Source organism: Octopus sinensis, linkage group LG1 (genome assembly GCF_006345805.1).
Source record: "Octopus sinensis linkage group LG1, ASM634580v1, whole genome shotgun sequence".
NCBI lineage: Eukaryota > Metazoa > Mollusca > Cephalopoda > Octopoda > Octopodidae > Octopus > Octopus sinensis.
In genome coordinates this window covers 204595304-204617904 of record NC_042997.1, presented here as the reverse complement: position 1 = coordinate 204617904, position 22601 = coordinate 204595304, and the positions used below count along the sequence as shown (strand labels likewise).

General features: G+C 37.9%; 1 protein-coding gene across 25 annotated transcripts in view; it reads left to right on the top strand.

The window, feature by feature from the left end:
* The window catches only part of LOC115209260 (tripartite motif-containing protein 45), a 273682-nt gene that overhangs the window by 48109 nt on the left and 202972 nt on the right, over window positions 1-22601 (top strand). The window contains exon 1 of one of the 25 annotated variants that reach the window (XM_029777558.2): window positions 4882-5016. The exons of 23 other annotated variants lie outside the window; for them this stretch is intronic. The gene's annotated coding sequence lies outside the window, so the exon portion shown is untranslated. Of the gene's footprint in view, window positions 1-4881; window positions 5017-22601 lie in introns of those variants that run through there. One more of the 25 variants, XM_029777568.1, reaches the window with a different exon arrangement.

Sequence of the window (22601 nt, the reverse complement as noted above, 5' to 3'; positions counted from 1 at the left end):
ATCATGGTGATGGCTCTGTGATCAGTGCTCCTGAGGAAGCCGCCATACATGCTACCTGCTTTGCATCCAGTTCCACAAGGCATTCACCAAGAACATATCCACCAAAACTCTCACTTTCCATTCCATGTCACTCATCACTATGCTCACTTTCACGCCAAGAGAGAAAGTATCTTCAGTCGCTACAAACCACCAATACTACCATCTCTGATAATGTCCATCACACCATCACAGTGTGTGTACTAAGGAACTCTTTCTCTTGTTCTCTCCCTCTCTCTCATTCTCCTTCTCACTTATCCTCTCTCAATCTTTCTCCTTTTTTCTCTTCTCTCTCTCTCTCCCCAACACTTTATCGACTCTGCTGTGCCCTGTACTTCAGGTTTTGTCATCACACTCTTACTCCTATATACCAATGACTAAATTGCCATCACCTCCCACAACACTCACGACAACACAGATGGTGCCAACCTTCATTCCATTCTAAACTTCCGTTCCGCACCTAAGCATCATCCATGTTTAAACTAGACACACTGTGTCGTGTCTGTATTGACTCTGGCATCATGCCAGTCATGTCTTCTTCAACAGCAAATAATAATAATAATAATAATAATAATAATAATAATAATAAAAGCAAAAGCCAAATATAATAATAATAATAATAATAATAATAATAATAATAATAAAAGCAAAAGCCAAATATAATAATAATAATAATAATAATAATAATAATAATAATAGTAATGATTTCATTTATTTGCCACAAGGGCGACAGATGAGGGGGACAATACAAAGACAGATATTTATTAGTGTGGCGGTTTGCATATAATGAAATGTTGAAAAAAATATATTAATAATAATAACAAAGATTGTGGAGGGTTTCTACAAAAGTAATCTCAGATGTTATAGGTGCTCTAGGCACTGTCACTGTCAGAATTCATCATCATCATCATTTAACGTCTGCATTCCATGCTAGCATGGGTTGGACGATTTTAACTGAGGGCTGGCGAACCAGATGGCTGCACCAGGCTCCAATCTTGATCTGGCAGAGTTTCTACAGCTGGATGTCCTTCCTAACGCCAACCACTCCGAGAGTGTAGTGGGTGCTTTTTACGTGCCACCGGCACGGGGGCAAGTCAGGCGGTACTGCCAATGACCTTGCTCAAATCTTTTTACACGTGAAACTATGAGAGTTGCATTAATTCTGAGATCTGCTCTTTTGGGGAATAAGGATTGTAAGAAAGGTCCACAATATCTAAGGAAACTGGTTGTGATACGGTATCAAGGACATTGATTTTTAATGTAAAACATTCACACATACCATGAATAATAATAATAATAGTAACTAATAATGGGATTTTCCAGTCATCACTGACAGAATAATCCATGCAAATAGACCAGATATAATTATTAAAGGCAGGCAAGAAAATACTTGTGCACTAATAGACGTAAGTGTTCCCACTGACAAAAATATATCTGTAAAGGAATTTGACAAACTAAGTAAATATAAAGACCTGGAAATTGAAATACAAAAGATGTGGCATCTGAAAACGAGAACTGTTCCTCTTATTGTAGGTGCTCTAGATATGATAAAAAAAAGGAATGACAGAAACATCTAGATAAGATCCCAGGAGAACCATGTCTCAGAGAAATCCAAAAGATTGTACTAACAAGTGCTGCCCACATCCTTAGAAAAACCATATAAATTTAAATGTCTATGTTGTATTACATGAAGATATTTCACTACTTCCCCTCCCCAAGCTTTCAGTCACACTGTAACATCTCTTATCCTTTACTTGCCCCAGGAAACTGGGTGTGTCTTGGCAAGTGACCGTAACAAACATGCAGATTAAAAGTAAAAAAAAAAAAAAATAATAATAATAATAATAATAATCTGAAAACTTTAGAAGCACTCTACAATCTAGGTATATTGCAATAATTGGCATTACTTGGAACTGCACACATATTGCATAAAGTACCGTCTGGGTGAGGTCCTTGTTGTGACTTGACAAACAGTGCAAACCTCCAGAAGACACAATATCTTCAAGCGACAACATCACGATATTGGATACTGTGCGACGTCTTAAATAATAATAATACTAAAAATGATAATAATGGTTTCAAATTTTGGTACAAGGCCAGCAATTCTGGGAAGTGGGTAAATCGACTACATCAACTCCAGTGCTCAACTATTATGAACCCATAAGGATGAAAGACAAAGTTGACCTTAGCGGAATTCGAACTCAGAATGTAAAGACGGATGAAATGCTGCTAAGCATTTCTCCCAGATTGCTAACGAACCTGCCAACTCACCACCTCAATAATAATAATAATAATAATAATAATAATAATTATAATGATAATAATAATGATAATAATGACACCAATCACTTCACATACCAAGAGAACAACATCACACTCCATCCACATTCCAACATGACAGTATACAGCTAGAACCCTCACCACACTTCCAAATACTTGACCTCACTAGATCTCACCAGACAAATACACTTCTCCACATCTCAAAGACTGATCTTTCTCTTTAGAACCAGATAATACTTCAGTCCTCAACAACTATTAACCTTCTTCAAAGATCAGATGAGACTTCCAGTAGAGTACCACTCCCACTTCTGGGACAGTGATTGTGCTACACACACACACACACACACATACAAGCACACACACACACACACACACGCGCGCGCACTTTGTCAGTTGTGACGATGCATGTTCTAGTTGAATTGATCAACGGAACAGCCTACTCATGAAATTAATGTGCAAGTGGTTGAGCACTCCACAGACACATGTACCCATATCATAGCTCTCAGGGTGATTCAGCATGACATCAAGTGTGGCAAAGGTGGCCCTTTTGAAATTACAGGTACAACTCATTTTTGCCAGTTGGGTGGACTGGAGCAATGTGAAATGAAGTGTCTTGCTCAAGGACATAATGTGCCACCAGGAATCAAACTCATGACCTTACAATTGTAAGCCAAATACCCAAACCACTAAGCCATGTGCCTTCTCTTCAAATACCCCCCCACACACACACATATTCTAGATTACATCAAAAAAGTGACCACTCAACTAATTGGTAAGAATTCACTTTGCCACTCACTCCAACATGTGGTCCATAAACATGTTGTCTCCTCCCTCTGTTTTTTCTACCACTACTACAATGGTTTCTGCTCTTCAGAACTTATCAGTCTCGTACCACCTCCACACAGACACTTTCAACACACTTAAACATAGTCTCTCCCCCCTTTCATCACCCATATTGTGTCCACCACCCTAAGCTTTGAATTAACCACTTCACCCAATCCTTCCCCCTCAGAGCATTTTCTCTGCTGGAATTCCTCCTTTCATATGTCTTTCCTGCAATATTCAACTTGCAACTGTTCAAACAGAGTGCTAATGGCATCAGCCTCACCTGTCTTTGAGAGTTTATGAAGACCATAAATATAGTCCCTTCCTCTGGGCCATAACAATGAAAAATATAAAAGGACCCCTCTACCCAACATTTGTCAAGACATCAGTCCCCCATTTTAGATCTTTCATCACTTTATTTAAACTTACAACCCAAGTGATAGCACCACTTACCCTGTCTCTCTCTTCCCCCATTCTCAACTTCCCTCCTTTTCTATCTCTATCTAGCTAGCTATCTGGTCTGCCTTTCTCTCCCTTTTTCATTTTCATTCAAAGGGTTTAAGGTCTCAAAATATTATATTCTTCACTCCCTACTAGCATTAAGCTTATTCCAAACATCCCCACCAATTCTCCTCCAACAGATTATTTGTTATCGATACACACATCATTATCTGCAGAATTTGTGTTTTAACCTAGATGTATCTTGGGTTACATTATCTAATGTATCATTCCTTCCTATTGTTTTTAAGATAACAAGGTATGATTCAAAAGAGGCTTAGATGCTGTTCTACATGGTTGTTTAGTGGCTGGCTCTGTAGGATGTGATTTGAGGGAGATTTGGCAATTATTTCTAGCAGATTAATTGACCACATAAAAATTTTTTCGTTGACTCAGAAGATTTTGATTTAAGGGAGATTTGGCACCCATCTCTAGCAAATCTAGTAACCACATAGAGGTTCCTTGTTTGGCTAGCTAGGTGTAATTTGAAAAAGATTTGGCAGTTCTTTTTAGCAGGTCTAAAGCTTCCTTCAGTTGATTCCTTTACACCTCCCTTTCAGCTTAAATGCTCTTCTGGAAAGCATGAATATCACAACTTCCCAACAATGTCCAGCCTTCTATAAAACATTAGACCAATATTATATTCCCAATAACATGGAGTGAGAGGAATATTAAACTTTGGAAATTTTGTCAAATTGAATTCTTGTTGTTATGGAAACGTGTACTACTACTACTACTACTACTGCTGTTGTTGTTGTTGCTGTTGATGATGTTTAGATTTTGGCATATTGCAAGATTTGATAGTAAGTTGCTTTCGTCAACACCTAACACCACCTCCCAACAATTTCTACACACACAGTTCCATTTATAACACATTTTTTTTCTCTTCTTTTATTCCCCCCCACACTTTCTCATCCCCTTTACCACCTCCCTTTATCTTCTCCTACTTTCAGTTCTACATTTTCTTCTCCCTCTCTTTCCTTATCACTCCCTTTTATCTTTACCTCTCACTCCCTTTTACATCTTATACAGCCATCATACCTCTCTACTAGCATTGTAATCTTTTTCTCTTCCCTCCCTTTTTTTTTCTAACTATAACACACACTGTCTATCTCCTCCCACATCTATTTAACTATCTCTACATCCTTTAACATCATTCCACCCCACTCCACCCCTATATACCTAACTCTCTCTTATATACATACACAGAGGCGATCTATCTTCCTCTCTTCTTACCCACCCTCCCAGCACTGTCTTCTCTCCAAGAGACTGAGTCAGCTTCCTATGTCAAGATAACAGTTTTCATAACCCGGGGACCATTCTACTTATTAACAGTTCCAAACCATTCATCCTCCACTTTCTTCTATAATTTCACAGGTAAGTCACTTAAAGTTTACCAAAATTTCTACGTGAATTAGTTTGTTGTTACTATTGTGAATTATTTTAGTCACTTATTAAAGTAATTTTCTCTTACAACACAATTATTGAAAAATTTTAAAACAGTTATATTTGCCTGTCCATCTGTCTTCTTGTCCATCCATTGGTATGTCTAGCTATCTGTCTAGCTCTTTATATGTATACACACACACACATACATACACATACACCCATGCACATATATATCATCATCATCATTTAACATCCACCTTCGATGCTGACATACAGGTTCATATATGTAAAAAATATATACATACATACACATATATATATATATATGTGTGTGTGTATGTACATATTACATATGTATATATAACCCCTCATATACAAATAAGGGAGGGCACATATACATTTAAATATGCAGAGAAATATCACAATATATATATATTTTGACATGGACACAGTTTCTAATCAAAACAGTCCTCATTATTGGGCACACATGGTTTCACGTTTATAACTCATCAAAAGAACATAGGTACGAAAATTATTTTTGATGTTACGAAGGGCATCCAGCCGTAGAAAGCATGCCAAAGCTGAGATTGGAGCTTGACAGCCCTACGGCTCACTGGATCCTGTCAAACCGTCTAACTCTTGCCAGCATGGGAAATGGATGTTAGATGAAGATGCTGATGATGATGTGTGTGCAGGCATGCATGTGTGTGTGTGTGTGTGGCTCCAAGGAAGCTGTTGCACAAGCACTGTTCTGAGTGCACTACTTCATGTAACAGAAACAGTTGTAAGCACTTTAATCATTCATTCATTCATTCATACATACATACATACATACATACACACACTTATTCATACATACATACATACACACACACATACTTACATACTACATACATACATACTACACACACACACACACATACATACATACATCATACATACATACACACACACACAAACACTTATTCATACATACTACATACATACATACACACACACTCATTCATACATACATACATACACACACACATACTTACATACATACATACATACATACATACATACACACACACATACATAATACATACATACATACACACACACACACAAACACTTATTCATACATACATACATACATACATACATACACACACACTCATTCATACATACATACATACATACATACATACACACACACATACTTACATACATACATACATACACACACACACACATACATACATACATACATACATACATACATACATCCAAACACTTACATACATACATACATACATACATAACACACACACACATACATACATACATACATACATACATACATACATCCAAACACTTACATACATACATACATACATACATACACACACACACACATACTTACATACATACTACATACATACACCACACACATCACATACATACATACATACATACATACATACATACATCCAAACACTTACATACATACATACATACATACATAACACACACACACATACTTACATACATAATACATACATACACACACACATACATACATACATACATACATACATACATACATACATATTCTTTTATTCTTTTACATGTTCAGTCATTTGACTGCAGCCATGCCAGAACACTGCCTTAAAGAGTTTTAGTCAAAGAAATCAGCCCCTGGACTTATTCTTTGTAAATCTAATACTTATTCTATTGGTCTCTTTTGCTGAGCCACTAAGTCAGAGTGACATAAACACACCAACATAGGTTGTCAAGTGATGGTGGGGGACAAACACAGACACAAAGACACACAAACATAGATATATGTAAAATTGTTTTGATTATAACATAAAACAAATGCTAATATATATATATATATATATTTAATTTTATTTGTTAGGGAATAAAAATTCCGGCATAACAGGGGTTCAAATTATTCACAATGAGGAAATATATATTTTCATTTAGAGATAGTAGGCCCTTCATCTTACCATATAAAAGAATTTTAATTTAAATACTTACTACTTTATAACTTGGCTACACGTGTTTTTTGAGGTACATTTCCCAGTTCCTTAACCACGCCGTGTTTTGCTGGAGACATTCTTAAAATATAACCCCAATCATCACTTTCTCATAGTTTGATATATATTATATATATATATATATATATATATATATGTACATTGCCAGCACCGCCTTGACTGGCTTCTGTGCCGGTAGCACATAAAAAGCACCATCCGAACGTGGCCGTTGCCAGCGCCGCCTTGGATGGCTTCCGTGCTGGTGGCACGTTAAAAGCTCCAACCGATCGTGGCCGATGCCAGACCCCCTGGCACCTGTGCAGGTGGCACGTAAAAAGCACCCACTACACTCGCGGAGTGGTTGGCGTTAGGAAGGGCATCCAGTTGTAGAAACTCTGCCAGATCAAACTGGAGCCTGGTGCAGCCCCTGGCTTCCCAGACCCCGGTCGAACCGTCCAACCCGTGCTAGCGTGGAAAACGGACGTTAAACAATGATGATGATGATGATGATGATGATGATATATATATATACACACACACACACACACACATATACATACATACACCCTGTGTATTCATTTACCCTATCCCATCCTAATCCATGCTATACTGTAAAACAATTTATATTGGTGCAAACGACGCAATAATGAGTCAAAGCTGTTGTTAAATGTGAGCAACACATTTTTAATTAGACAGCACAAGAAAACATATGACTTTGACAGGTAACACGAGATGAAACCTGGTACATAACTCTGGAATTCTCATTTGAGACATCACAATACATACTTCAGGTGAAGCACCACACCTGTTCAACAGTTCGTATTCCTCTAATAAACTGTTTTGACTCATTTGTTTACTGTGTTTGTTTCAGTATTTCTTATTATATATTCCCCATTATTCTTGCTTTTGCGATTTTCTTTGAAATCCATCCTTTTTGACAAATCCACCAATCCTACTCAGAGGTTTAAACCTTTTAATCATCATCTTACTGGAATGCTGATGATTAAAGAGCTAAGAAGAAAATCTTAAATATGAAGTTATATATGCTACATATTATGTATACAAGAAAAGACACTTGTACACATACACATACACAGATATACACACAAACACCTCCTTGATGCTCTCCTTGTTTTTTTCTGTGTCCCTTTCTGTAGAAGAGCGTAGGCCCGAAATGTAAAAGACTTTTTCTATTCCTGAGCGTTATACTAATACATCTGTTTGTTTTGTACACCACCTGTCTTCGTCTTTTGTTTTTTTTGTAAACTCTCTCTCTCTCTCTCTCTCTCTCTCTCTCTCTCTCTCTCTCTCTCTCTGTATATATATATATGTGTGTGTGTGTGTGTGTGAGGTGGTATCAAAAAGTTCCTGAACTAGTTCTGTAGTACACCAATATAAATGGTTGCATGCACAATGAGAGCTAGTAGTGACCTTCATAAGGCAGCATGCCAAGTGACATTGCTGTATTTACTTCACAAGTTGTGAAATTTGTATTCTTGTGATCATGTGTATGCTGTAGTCTGCGATCTTTTTCATGGTCAGGAAGTTGCAATAAAGATCTAACATGAAATTTTGGGAAGTCTGCTACAGAGACATTGAGCATGCTTCAGTGAGCTTATAGTGATGAAGCAATGGGTTGTACACAATGCTTCGAGTGGAATGGGTGCTTCAAAAGTAGAAGAACACCCCTGGAAGATGAGCCAACTGGAAGACCTGCCATGAGTGTCACTCGCAGAAATGTGGAGAAAATTCATCAGCTTGTGCCTGAGGATCATTGGAGGACAGTCACCGATGTTTTGAAGCTTTTTAGGGAGGACTTTTGACAAAAGTGACTGTATCTGTGGAGTGCAAAGAATTGGATTCTTCACAACGACAATGCATCCTATCATCAAGCTCTCCTCACTTGCCAAAAGCAACATGGTAGCATTTCCACACCCACCCTATTTGCCTGATTTAACACCTGCAAATTTCCATCACTTCTCCAAGATGAAAATACAGATCAAAGTTGCCGTTTTAAAAGCATTGTCAAGATCAAGAGCAAATTGCAGAAGGTCCTGAACTCACTCATGGAAAACAACCTCCAGGCTGGATTCTAAAAGTGACAGGAACACTGGGACTGGTGTATTGCTGTGCAAGGTGACTACTTCGAGGGAGATGATATTAAAACTTAGGCAAATAAGTTAGTTATTTTTTCATCATCATCATCATCGTTGTTTAACGTCTGTTCTCCATGCTAGCATGGGTTGGATGGTTCGACCAGGGATCTGGGAAGCCAGAAGGCTGCACCAGGCTCCAGTCTTATCTGGCAGTGTTTCTACAGCTGGATGCCCTTCCTAACGCCAACCACTCCGTGAGTGTAGTGGGTGCTTTTTACGTGCCACCTGCACAGGTGCCAGGCGAGGCTGGCAACGGCCACGGTCGGATTGGTGTATTTTATGTGCCACCGGCACGGAAGCCAGACGAGGCGGTGCTGGCATCGGCCACGAGTCGGATGGTGCTTTTTACGTACCACCAGACCAGGGATCCTGGCTGGTTCAATTCGATTTCGATTTCGCTTGCCCCAACATGTCTTCGCAAGCAAGGGGGTTGGCATGGGTGCCTGTTGTACGGTCAGATTGGTGTATTTTACGTGCCACCGGCATTAAATATAATTATTCTGGGAACATTTTGATTCCATCTCATATATATATATATATATATATATATATATATATGTATATAATCAAGTAAAGGTAATAAACCTCATTAAGGGATCATAAATCCAATTAAAATACTGGTTAGTTACCAATCTATAGAAAGCTCAACTATAAGGTAAGCATATAAACCGTGGTTCATATATTTATATATTTAAAGAATAAGGAGAAAATGGAGAGGTAATTAATAAAATTATTTATTTGTTATAATTATATTTTATAATTGTTAAATAATTTTATTAATCACCTCTCCATTTTTCTCCTTATTCTTTATATGTGTATATATATATATAGAGAGAGAGGGGGGGACAGAAAAGTGAGAGAAGGAGAGAGAGAAAGAGATTCATTTGGTCAATTAAAGACAAAAGCAATAGTTATTCTATTGATTGGGAACTAATTTAGTATTGCTAAGCTTTATTGAGTAGGGGTAAATCGATGTAACATATGTGTAGAGGAGATTTACCAAATATTTACATGAAAACACGCATTAATTAATACAAGTCATGAACAAGCTTAGATGTTTACACAAGCATGATCGAACTTTTAAGAGATATAAAGATAATTCTAGATAGCCAATGCCCCAGCAACAATTGAGCTTGACATAACAAATTGAACAACATAACCTAAACATAAGAATTCTTAATAACCATCATTGATAAAAAAAACAAATTCCCTGCACAATGTGCAACACAAATTATGTGCAGCCCAACCAAAACATGAATATAAATAAAGAAGAAGCCTTCAATTCAAGCACTACACTTGAAGTCAAAAATAATACACACAACTACTAAAACAAACAAAGAGCCTTACAAAAGCAGTAACTGCAACCTTAACCAATTTTAAGACCAAGCCTAACTTCAGACAGTGACTGGGGTGAAGTTGGGATCAACAGCACATACCTATAAATAACAACACCCCCACCTCTCACAGAACACTAACTAACAAAAATTTACTTCAATCTGTTCACTTTGAGGATGACCAAATAGATGGACCCTGATGAAGCTGCACCGACAATATTATAAGTTGCATTTGCAACAGTGAGTAGTCATTGCAGTTGAAACGCATGTGCAGGTCATCATGATATGCTGTATTTAACTATAAAATAAATTTTGAGGATCTTCAAGTCTCCATACTCTTTATTCTTATTATTAACATTAATATACTCTCCAGACAATTTTTATTGTCCAGCAAAGAGAACATGGAAATAACCATTAAAAAAATTCATGGCATGACTAACAACTAAATGTAGTCACAGACATTAGATACTGACCATTGTGGTTAGCCATTGACAAGAACTTAACTGAAAGTTAATACAGTATCCACCTAAATAATATCTCTCTCCAAAATCCCTTTTACTTATATATATGAGACTTTTGGAGATATTCTGTGCTTGAGAAGACCCAGCAAGCCAAGTGAGACTGTAACTGTGGCCTACGCCAGTGCAGCATAACCAGCCCATTTAAGAGTACTCTTCAATCATTGGGCAATAAACTGCACTTGCAAAGACCTGTTGAGGCAAGGGAAGTCATTGTCGTGGCCAATGACGGTATTGCCTGATTGGCACCCGTACCGGTGGCTTGTAAAAAGCATGATTTGAGTGTGGTCGATGCCAGTACCACCTGACTGGCCCTCGTGCCGGTGGCACATAAAAAGCACCCACTACACTCTTGGAGTATTTGGCATTAGGAAGGGCATCCAGCTGTAGAAACTTTACCAGATCAGATTGGAGCCAGGTGCAGCCTTCTGGCTTACCAGCCCTCAGTCAAGCTGTCCAACCCATGCTAGCATAGAATGTAGATGTTAAACGACGATGATGATGATGATATATATATATATATATATATATATTCAATGAGAGAAAGTGAGAAGTATATCCAAACAATTGCAATGTTTGCATTGGCTCCACAACTAAATTTTCAAGTAAAACAAACTTAATTAAAACAAAATTACGAAAATATTGTTTATTACAAGAGACCAGCAAACATTCAGTTATCTTTTCTTGTATCTTTAATTTTGCATAACTTAGTCAAAGAGGAAAACAATATTAAAAAATTCAGCTTCAATAATTGGATGTTTTTTCTTCAAATATCTTGTCTTTCTGGGTTTTTTTTTAAAGTTTCTGTTACTGGCATCTTTTGTGCAACCAACATTTTGTAAAGTCTTATAAAACTGTGTGAGGAATTTTTATATCAAGTAAACATGATGCAGTGACTGTCTGTCTCCCTCAACAGAGTTTTACTTTGTACGGTTTATAAATGGGTCTTTGACAACAGAAAAATCTTATAATTTTACATATAATTAGCCTCATAATTGGCATGTGTGAGTGTGTGTGTGTTTGTGTTTGTGTACATATATGTATGTGTGTGTGAAAAGGTCGAATTATATTTCATCCATCAAATCACACCCTACCAATATAAAAAGCAAGAGATGCACAATGCCAGAAGAACTGATTGTATGGTTACAGCTGAAACATTGCAATTCTACTCAATCGACTAAATAACAATAACAACAAAACAACAACTTGATTCTATACTGTCTTGTGTTTGCCGTGTAAACCTAAGTGAATTTAGCCTCCAAACACAAAACAAGTTTCAGGACAGGATACAGTTTGCTGACCCTTTGATTGAGTGATATCCTACAGACATGATCAAGCACATGGGGCCACAGCATGTGTATTGTGTTATAATTGTGAAAAGGTCACAAGTGTATATGGTCACAAAAATCATGCATGAGCATGGCTACTCTCTTGGGTCATAAGAGCAACAATGAGAGAGGATGTGGGGGGGGGGGGATATAGCTTGTGCATTAAAAATCCATTCAAAAACTTGCATAATTCTGTTGAACTGCTGACCTTAAGCATCTTCTCTCAGTGACTCACAGGTATTTCGTTATTGCCAAAAATTCCTGCTTCCTTAGATTGATGATACTAATAACAAAGTCAAAAAGATACTTTTAGTCAAATCATATATGCTATCACCCACAATTACACATATATTCATAGGTATATCCAAATTCACCAATACTAGGTGTCCTAGGTAAGCACTGCACACCCATCAAACATAGTGAATTCATCATAAATATTAAATCACTCGAAAATATAATCAGAGATCACAATTTTCCTGTCTCCTGCTATGAAATACTTTGACAGTTATTCTAAAACAGGGGTCACCAAACTTTTATCACTTTGGGCCAGATAACTGAGAGAATGATGAGCATGGGCCACATAACCATTTTCATCAATACAATACAGCGAATACACAAAAAAATAAAGATAGCCAACATTTTTTATTTACCAAAAATTTTTCAAAGAAGGCGATATTAGCAATAAGATCGTTATATCACACCCAGTGCACACATATCTGAATCTTACAAACTAAGCAGCAAGAAAAGATTTGTGAGATTTGTGAAACTGGTGTGTTTAGCTTTTAAGATATCATCAATATTTGCTTTGGAATTGCTACATCCAACCAAGAGAAATGCTTCTAAATGTTCATCAGTCAACCTCGTTCGATGTGCTGACTTCATTTTTGAAAACGTTTGTTCACAGACATAAGTTGTTCCATTGATGCCATACCAGAGGCAAATGAACTCTCATTGCCGGTACTCACACAAAAATGTACCGTGCAGCAGTGGGCCAGATGAACTGACTTTGTGGGCCGGATCTGACCTGTGGGTCATAGTTTGGTGAGTCCTGCTCTAAAACAGAATTGCACACCTGACAGCTAGTTACATTATATGTACAAACGGATGGCAAGATAATGAGAGAGAGAGAAACAAAAATAAGGAACAAAGGGTGATTGGCATTCCACTGACACGGAACCTGTGTTCATTCTTTTGGTGAAATGTATAAATTCATTGACTGAGACTGATTTTCTTTATAGCAATGCTGTTGTTGTAGAAGGTATAGTTCATATCCTTTGACAATAATTACTATGAGGTCTGATCAAAATGCACTTGGACTGTTGCTATGGGAACAGAGCTAAAGTATGCAAAGTGAAGCCACCTGGTACAGTTTGACCGTAAACTCCTTCACTCATGCACACCAAGTTATAACATTCTCACTCACTTCCATTGTGTATAGACGTGCTTGGAAGTAAAGTGTGTAGAGTGTGGCTACCTCAAAAAGAAGATTAAGTTTCAGCTGTGCAGGATCTCCTTGACAGTGTTGAGGAAGACAAAACCTTTTTAAAAAACAGTCATAACAGGTCATGAATTATGGGTCTTTGGCGATTATCTTGAAGTCAAGGCTCAGTCTTCCCAGTGTAAGACCTAACCAAGGCTTCAAGATGCTGAGGAAATCCAACGGAATGTGACAAGGCAGCTGCTCATTATCCCAAAACAAGAGTTCCAGGAATGCTTCCAACAATGGAAACAATGTGAAATAACACCCGTGGACATGTTTACAAAGTCAGAAAACAGCACAGCGCCCATGATTTTCGGAAACATTTTTTCACGCTAAGAGCTGCTGAAGCATGGAACAAACTGCCGGCATCAGTTGTTAGTTGCCAGAGCACTGCATCCTTCAAAACTTCCATGCTTCCTGAGATTCGCCAACACTACACCTGATTTTCTCCCCTCCATACATATGCAAGCATGTATCTAACTCATACACTGTTCGCTTTCCAGACATTTGTACATTACTGCAGATGCTTTATACGCACTTTTGACAAGTTGTGGTGCACCTGAACACTGTATACAATAATTTCATTATTATTATTATAAAGTGTGCAGTTTCAGAAGGGGACTATTTTGAAGAAGAATTGATATTGTTGTAGCTTTCTTTCTATAGTACCAGCCTTGATACAATTTGATCAGACCTCATATACGCCACTGACACACATGGATATTCACGTACATATTTAACTCTTTTGATACCATCCTACCTGAGTTCACATCTGTCTCTGATACAAACTTCCAGTTTTGAAATGATCTAAATTAAAACCTTCACTCATAGTTTCATGTTAATTTATGTTCCAAACACCAACTTAATAATGACAAAGTTATTTTTACTAAATTCTTCATTATTTTCGAAATTAATTGAAGCAAAAGGACTGCACTTCAACAGAAATATGATAATGAAAGAGTTACTCTTCTCTTTTACTTGTTTCAGTCATGTGACTGCGGCCATGCTGGAGCACCGCCTTTTAATCAAGCAAATCGACCCCAGGACTTATTCTTTTGCAAGCCCAGTACTTATTCTATCGGTCTCTTTTGCCGAACTGCTAAGAAACGGGGACGTAAACACACCAGCATCGGTTGTCAAGCAATGCCAGGGGGACAAACACAGACACAAACATATACACTCAACACATACATATATATATATATATACATATATACGACAGGCTTCTTTCAGTTTCCGTCTACCAAATCCACTCACAAGGCATTGGTCGGCCCGGGGCTATAGCAGAAGACACTTGCCCAAGATGCCACGCAGTGGGACTGAACCCGGAACCATGTGGTTGGTTAGCAAGCTACTTACCACACAGCCACTCCTGCGTATTTTAGATGTATTTTTTTTTGTCCAAACAGCTGCTCCCGGTGATCCATCCAACCATCCATCTATCCATCAAGCCAATACATGTAATGTCATGGTCACACCCTCTGGCTGAAAAAAGTAAAAGTGTGTGTGTGTATTACACCAACCTACATACATACAATGATTAAATAACAAGAAAAACAACTGATTAATTATTTCATTCTTTAGAATCATCTCACTAATGCCTGAGTAGTGACAGCTATGCATCAAAGGTATCACATCTTCAATAGACAATCCTTTGAAGCTACTTTGATGACTCTTACATAAATAAATGTGTAATTCCACCTACTTAAAAATACACAAATATAATCAGATGTAAGCTCAGTGTGCATTTATTTATACACATAATTTATATATATATATATATTATATATATATATATATATATATATTATATATATATATATATATATATATATATATATATATATATAGAGAGAGAGAGAGAGAGAGATATGTAGATAGCTAGTCCTATAGCTTAGTCTGTGTAAGATCCTCCTGTACACATAGGCTGTGTGGCTGTGAGGTAAGAAGTTTGTTTTCCAATCACATGGTTCCAGGTTGAGTCCCACACACCATGGCACCTTGGGCAAGTGTCTTCTACTATAGCCTCAGCCCTACCAAAGCTTTGTGAGTGGATCTAGTAGAGGGAAACAGAAGGAAACCCATCATATATATATATATCTGTATCTACATCTATATATTTACCTATACATCTACCTTTTTCGCTCTTCTATCTTATTCTGTTTTACATTTATGTTGTGCCTGGACCTCACATCTCTTTCTTTCTCTATTTTCATTTTTCCTATTTTCCAGGTGAGCAAGCCATGTATTCACCTCTTCAGCAAGACATCTGCTCCCCTTCTTCTATCATAGTTTCTTATTCTTCAAATCTATACCCTTCTTAGTTGAGGGCATCTTATCCTGTAGGTGCTTGTGTGAAGGCACATGGCTTAGTGGTTAGGACATTTGGCTTATGAACATAAGGTTGTGAGTTCAATATCTGGCAGTATGTTGTGTCCTTGAGCCAGACACTTACTTTAACAACGCTCCAAAGCAAATCAGCTGGTAAAAATGAGTTGTACCTGTATTTCAAAGAGTCAGCTTTGTCACATTCTGTGTCATGCTGAATCTCCATGAGAATTATCTTAAGGGCGAGCTGGCAGAAATGTTAGCACGCCAGGCAAAATGCGTAGCCGTATTTCGTCTGACGTTACGTTCTGAGTTCAATTTCCGCCGAGGTCGACTTTGCCTTTCATCCTTTCGGGGTCGATTAAATAAGTACCAGTTACGCACTGGGGTCGATATAATCGACTTAATCCATTTGTCTGTCCTTGTTTGTCCTCTCTGTGTTTATCCCCTTGTGGCTAGTAAAGAAATAGGTATGTGTGTCTGTGGAGTACTCAGCCAGTTGCACGTTAATTTCATGAGTAGGTTGTTCCATTGACCCGATCACCTGGAACATTAATCATTGTAATCGACAGAGTGCTGTGAAAACTTGGCTCCCTCGCCAGTGCTGATGCCATGTGAAGAGTATTTGGCATACTTTGCAGTTGGCATTAGAAAGGGCATCCAGCCGTAGAGACCATACCAAAGCAGACACAACACCTGGCAGAGCGCACTGGCTCATCTGTTCTAGTCAAACTGTCCAACCCATGCCAGCATGGAAAAAAAGGACATTAAATGATGATGATGACAACGACAACGACAGGGTTAGGGATGAGGGGGAGGAGGAGGAACATGTGTTTATCCTTATTTTTCCTATATTTGCTCTCTGTAGCTCATAACTGACACTACTACTCAGTATAGAAGTTACTTAACTATACAGAGAGCAGACTAAATTACAAAAATCTACAGTGTGTGTGTGTGTGTGAGTGTGTTTGCGTGTGTGTTTATGTGTGTGTGTATGCATGCACGTGTGTCTCTAGTTCTTTAGTCAGTCTAATATCCAATAATATAATCATATAGTAACTCTGTGTGTGTGTGTGTGTGTATGTATGTATGTATATATCATTTTTTTCTCTCTCCTTGTTTCTCTCCTTGTTTTTTTCTGTGTATCTTTCTGTCGAAGAGCGTAGGCTCGAAACGTGAAAGATTTGTTCTATTATATTCCTGAGTGCCATACTAATACATTTGTTTGTACTCCACCTGCCTTCGTCTTTTGTTTATTTTCGTAAACCTTCCCGTTATATATATACATATATATATACATATATATATATAGGCACAGGAGTGGCTGTGTGGTAAGTAGCTTGCTTACCAACCACATGGTTCCGGGTTCAGTTCTATTGTGTGACACCTTGAGCAAGTGTCTTCGGGCCGACCAAAGCCTTGTGGGTGGATTTGGTAGACGGAACCTGAAAGAAGCCCGTCATATATATGTATATGTATATATATATATGTGTGTGTTTGTCCCCACCAACATTGCTTGACAACCGATGCTGGTGTGTTTACATCCCCATAACTTAGCATTTTGACAAAAGCTACCGATAGAATAAGTACTAGGCTTACAAAGAATGAGTCCTGGGGTTGATTTCCTCGACTAAAGGTGGTGCTCCAGCATGGCCACAGTCAAATGACTGAAACAAATAAAAGAGTGAAAGAGAGTATGTGTGTGTATATATATATATTGAAATACATCTTGCATCTGGGAGAGTCTGACTCTAAGAGAGACAGGATTAAAAAAAAATTCCCTGCAGAGAGACTTTTTGGACACCTTGTGTATATATATATATATATCATCATCATCATCGTCGTTTAACGGACGCTAAACGACGACGATGATGATGATGATATATATATATATATATATATACACAAGGTGTCCAAAAAGTCTCTCTGCAGGGAATTTTTTTAATCCTGTCTCTCTTAGAGTCAGACTCTCCCAGATGCAAGATGTATTTCAAAACATGAGTAAAAGAGTCAACTTGTGTATTGAAAATGAAGGACGACATTTTCAACACCTCTTATAAAGTTTTTTAAAGTCTTGTAAAGACTAATATATTCTTTAGTAGTCTTATACCATCTTATAAATATTTATTTTGCAATAAAATACTTACTGCGGAGAGACTTTTTGAACACCCTATATATATAATATATATATATATATATATATATATATATATATATATATATATATATATATATATATGTTACTATCTAGTCAAAGGATCCACCATTACAATCATATATATATACAAGCTCTAATTACTAACATCTGTTCAAAAGTCTATTTTAAACTCAATATATCTACAAATAAAACACTGGCTCAAACTCCCATTGACTCCTGAGACACACATCTATTTATTCCCAACTCTTCCCTCCTTCTGAGACTTCCTCTAAATTTGGCATTACTCTTCCCATTCTAGCATTTATCAACAATGTTCAATGTTGGCTTTATATCAAGCAACTAGAAGAAAAGTAGCTTGAGTGCAGAACTAGTTTCTGTACAAGAGAGTACATAACATTTTAGCCCATAGCTATTCTGCCATGAAGCAGATAAAGGAATATTGTGTTGTAATTAGCTTGTTCACTGTGTATTTATCTAAATAATCTGAAAGTAAACTATGAAAGACAATCACTGGGTGCTGGGCTTTCTGAGACTAAACACCACCTCTCTTATCATTCCCAACTGATTCTTAGCCCCCATTCTTTATATAGCTCAGACTTTTGTTATCTTCTGAATATACTAACTCCATTTTACAAATGGCATTTATAAACTTGGTTCTACACACACACACACACACACAAACACACACACACACACACACACACACACACATACATAATGTTATATATATGTTTTATGAGTGTCTGTGTGTGTCTTTGTGCTGTGCATAGTATATGCCTCATCATCATCATCATCATCATCATCATCCTTTAACGTCCGTTTTCCATGCTGGCATGGGTTGGATGGTTTGACCAGAGCTGGCAAGCCAGAGAGCTGCACCAGGTTCCGGTCTGATTTGGCTTGGTTTCTACAGCTGGATGCCCTTTCCTAATGCCAACCACTTTACAGAATGGCCTGAGTGCTTCTATGAGGCACCAGCATGAGTGCCTTTTACATGGCTTTTGACACACACACACACACACACACACACACACACACACACACACACACACACACACACACACACACACACACACACACACACACACACACACACACACACTCACACACATATATGTACACAGACTCATATACACATATATACAACATAGATGCAAAATGCTATTGTGAAATGTGCTATAATATATGAGAATATATTTGAACATATATACTTATATATGTGTATATGTGCTTGTGAGTATAAGTATGTATGCATATGTATTACTTATACATCATCATTATTTCAATATTGTATTTCCCACACTGGTGAAATTACAAATAACAACAATATTAAATTAATGTGCAACTCACTCTAATAATAACCATAAAATATGGCCAGGGGTTGATTGAAAGCAATGATGCCACCATTTTGTTTTAACATTCTTCTGAAATATTTGTAATTATCAAGAGAATATACATAGGGATGCCATCTGCATAGAGAACATGCTGGATATAACAAGTATAACTCAAATTTTTAATTAATTATGAGTCCCCACCCTCTGCTCTTATGAGAGAAAAGCATTAGCTTAATGCTTAAATATGATCAAGATAATTAGAGGTAACAACTCAAAATTTACACAAGGTGTGAAGTGAGGCAAATACTAAAGGCAATGTTTGGCATTTGAAATATTTATAGCTTCGTTTTTACTTCCAGAATAAAACTGTTTGTGAGAGTGGAACACTCGGGAGATAGAGTGTAAGAAATAAAAGCATGACTAGGGACGCTGTCTTAAAATCATTCAACATAATCCAGAAAGATAGAGTTCTTAAGAACATCAAATTAAAAGTTCCTGAAGACACTTGTTTGACCTGATGCACTGTATGGATGTGAAAGGTGCACCTTAACGGCAAATGACATTGCCAAGATCGAAGCATTTGAAACAATGTGCTACTGAAGAATAGCAAGAAAGCTGTAGTATTTTGGGCACGTCATCAGAGCCCAGAACCTTAGCACCCACACCCTATAGGGAAGAGTCAATGGAAAACAAGGAAGGGAGAGAGAGACCAAGAAGTTGTTGACTGGATGACATCAAAGAATAGACTGGAAAAACTCTGGTTGAATGCACAACCATAACCAGAGGCAAGAATTGATGGGGAGAGATGATGCATGTGTCAGTGGTTTCTAACCCTCAGCAATGAGGATGGGAGGAGGCAAGATAAGACTAACCACATAGATTTTATATTCATAACCTCAATATATATTTCCAGTATATAACTGGTTTTTAAACTGGTCAGTTAGATGTTATACTTATAACCTCAATACTACTGCCAGTATGAAACTGGTTGTTCAACTGGCCTCAAAGATTTACCCTTCATGTAGGTGTTTAGCTTTCCCTTTCATATTATATTATAGTTTCATGGTGAATAGAAAGTTCTAGGCAAGACATTAAATTGCATCTGGTTGGGAGTTCAAGAGCTTTGGAGGGAACAGAGTTAGTGCTTAATCCCCACTATTCCCTGTCCATTGTTGGGCTGAAGTGTTAGAACTTGTCAGGTACCACAGTTATGGTCACATAGCCAAAGATACGCTTGTAGTCTAGGTATAAAAGGCATGGAGAAGGGCTAGCCTCTAGACATGTATCTCACATACTTATGCCTTAATCTAGGTTTGATTTTCAAGCAACAAGATTTAGTAAATCCTCTAAAAGATCACACTGCTTTAATTCCTTATTCTTAAGCTAGCTAAATTGAATTAAAAGTGATTTGAATTTGAATATATAAGAGTAATATGAGTGTGTTTATGAGAGAGTTATGAAGAAAGAGAGAGATAAAGACAAAGAGAGAGTGAACAATAGACCTCAAACTGGCTGTAAGTTTGTGTGTGTGTGTGTGTATGAGGTGGTATCGAAAAGTTCCAAGACTAGTTCTGTAGCATGCCAACAGATGGCAGCATACAGTTGCATACACAGTGGGAGCTAGCAGTGACCTTCGTGAAGCAGTGTGTCAAGCGACAGCACTATGTTTACTTCGCAAGTTTTGAAATTTGTGTTGTTTTTGTGATCGTGTGTATGCTGTAGTCTGTGATTTTTGTCATGGTCAGGAACAAAGAGACATTGAGTATGTTTCAGCAAGCTTATGGTGACGAGGCAATGGGTCATACACAATGTTTCAAGTGACATGGGCACAGGACAGAGCCACAACTCAATCAAGAGTATGCTAATCATTTTTCTCAACATCCATGCATCAAGAATTCATCTCCCGGGACCAGACCATCAATCAAGAGTTCTACCGCAACATTTTGAAGCATTTGAGGAAGGACATTAGACAAAAGTGGAGTACGAAGAATTGAATTCTTCATGCCTGATTGAGAATCGAAATCGATCAACATCAATGGAAATTGCAGCTGTGATACCAGTGCCGGTGGCACGTAAGAGAACCATCTGAACGTGGCTGTTGCCAGCGTTGCCCCGACTGGCCTCATGCCGGTGGCACGTATAAAGCACCATCCATTCATGGCCATTGCCAGCCTCGCTTGGCCCCCGTGCCGGTGGCACGTAAAAAGCACCATCTAATTGTGGCCGTTTGCCAGCCTCGTCTGGCACCTGTGCCGGTGGCACGTAAAAATCACCCACTACACTCACGGAGTGGTTGGCGTTAGGAAGGGCATCCAGCCGTAGAAACATTGCCAGATCAGACTGGGCCTGGTGCAGCCTTCTGGCTTCCCAGACCCCAGTTGAACCGTCCAACCCATGCTAGCATGGAGAACGGACGTTAAACGATGATGATGATGATGATGATGATGATGATGATGTCAGGTCACCCTGTCACTGAGCTCTCCTCACTCTTGAGTTTCTCGTCAAAAACAATATGGTGTCACTTCCACGCCCACCCTTTTCACCAGGTTTAGCACCTGATTAACTCCCATCACTTCCCTAAGATGAAAATGCAGCTCAAAGGTTGCTGTTTCGACACTGTTGTCAAGATCAAGAGCAAATCAGTAGAAAATCCTCAACTCGCTTTCAAAAAAACAACTTGCAGACCGGATTCCAAAAGTAGCAAAAACACTGGAACCAGAGTATTTCTGTGCAAGGTAACTATTTCAAAGGAGATGATTTTAAAACTTGAGTAAACAAGTTATTTTCTATTAAACATAACTAGTCTGGGAACCTTCTGATACATACCTATGCGTATATCTGTAATGTATTTACACCTCAATATGTGTGTGTCTATTGAATTCATATGTGTAGAAATGATAAAAAGAGAGGAAG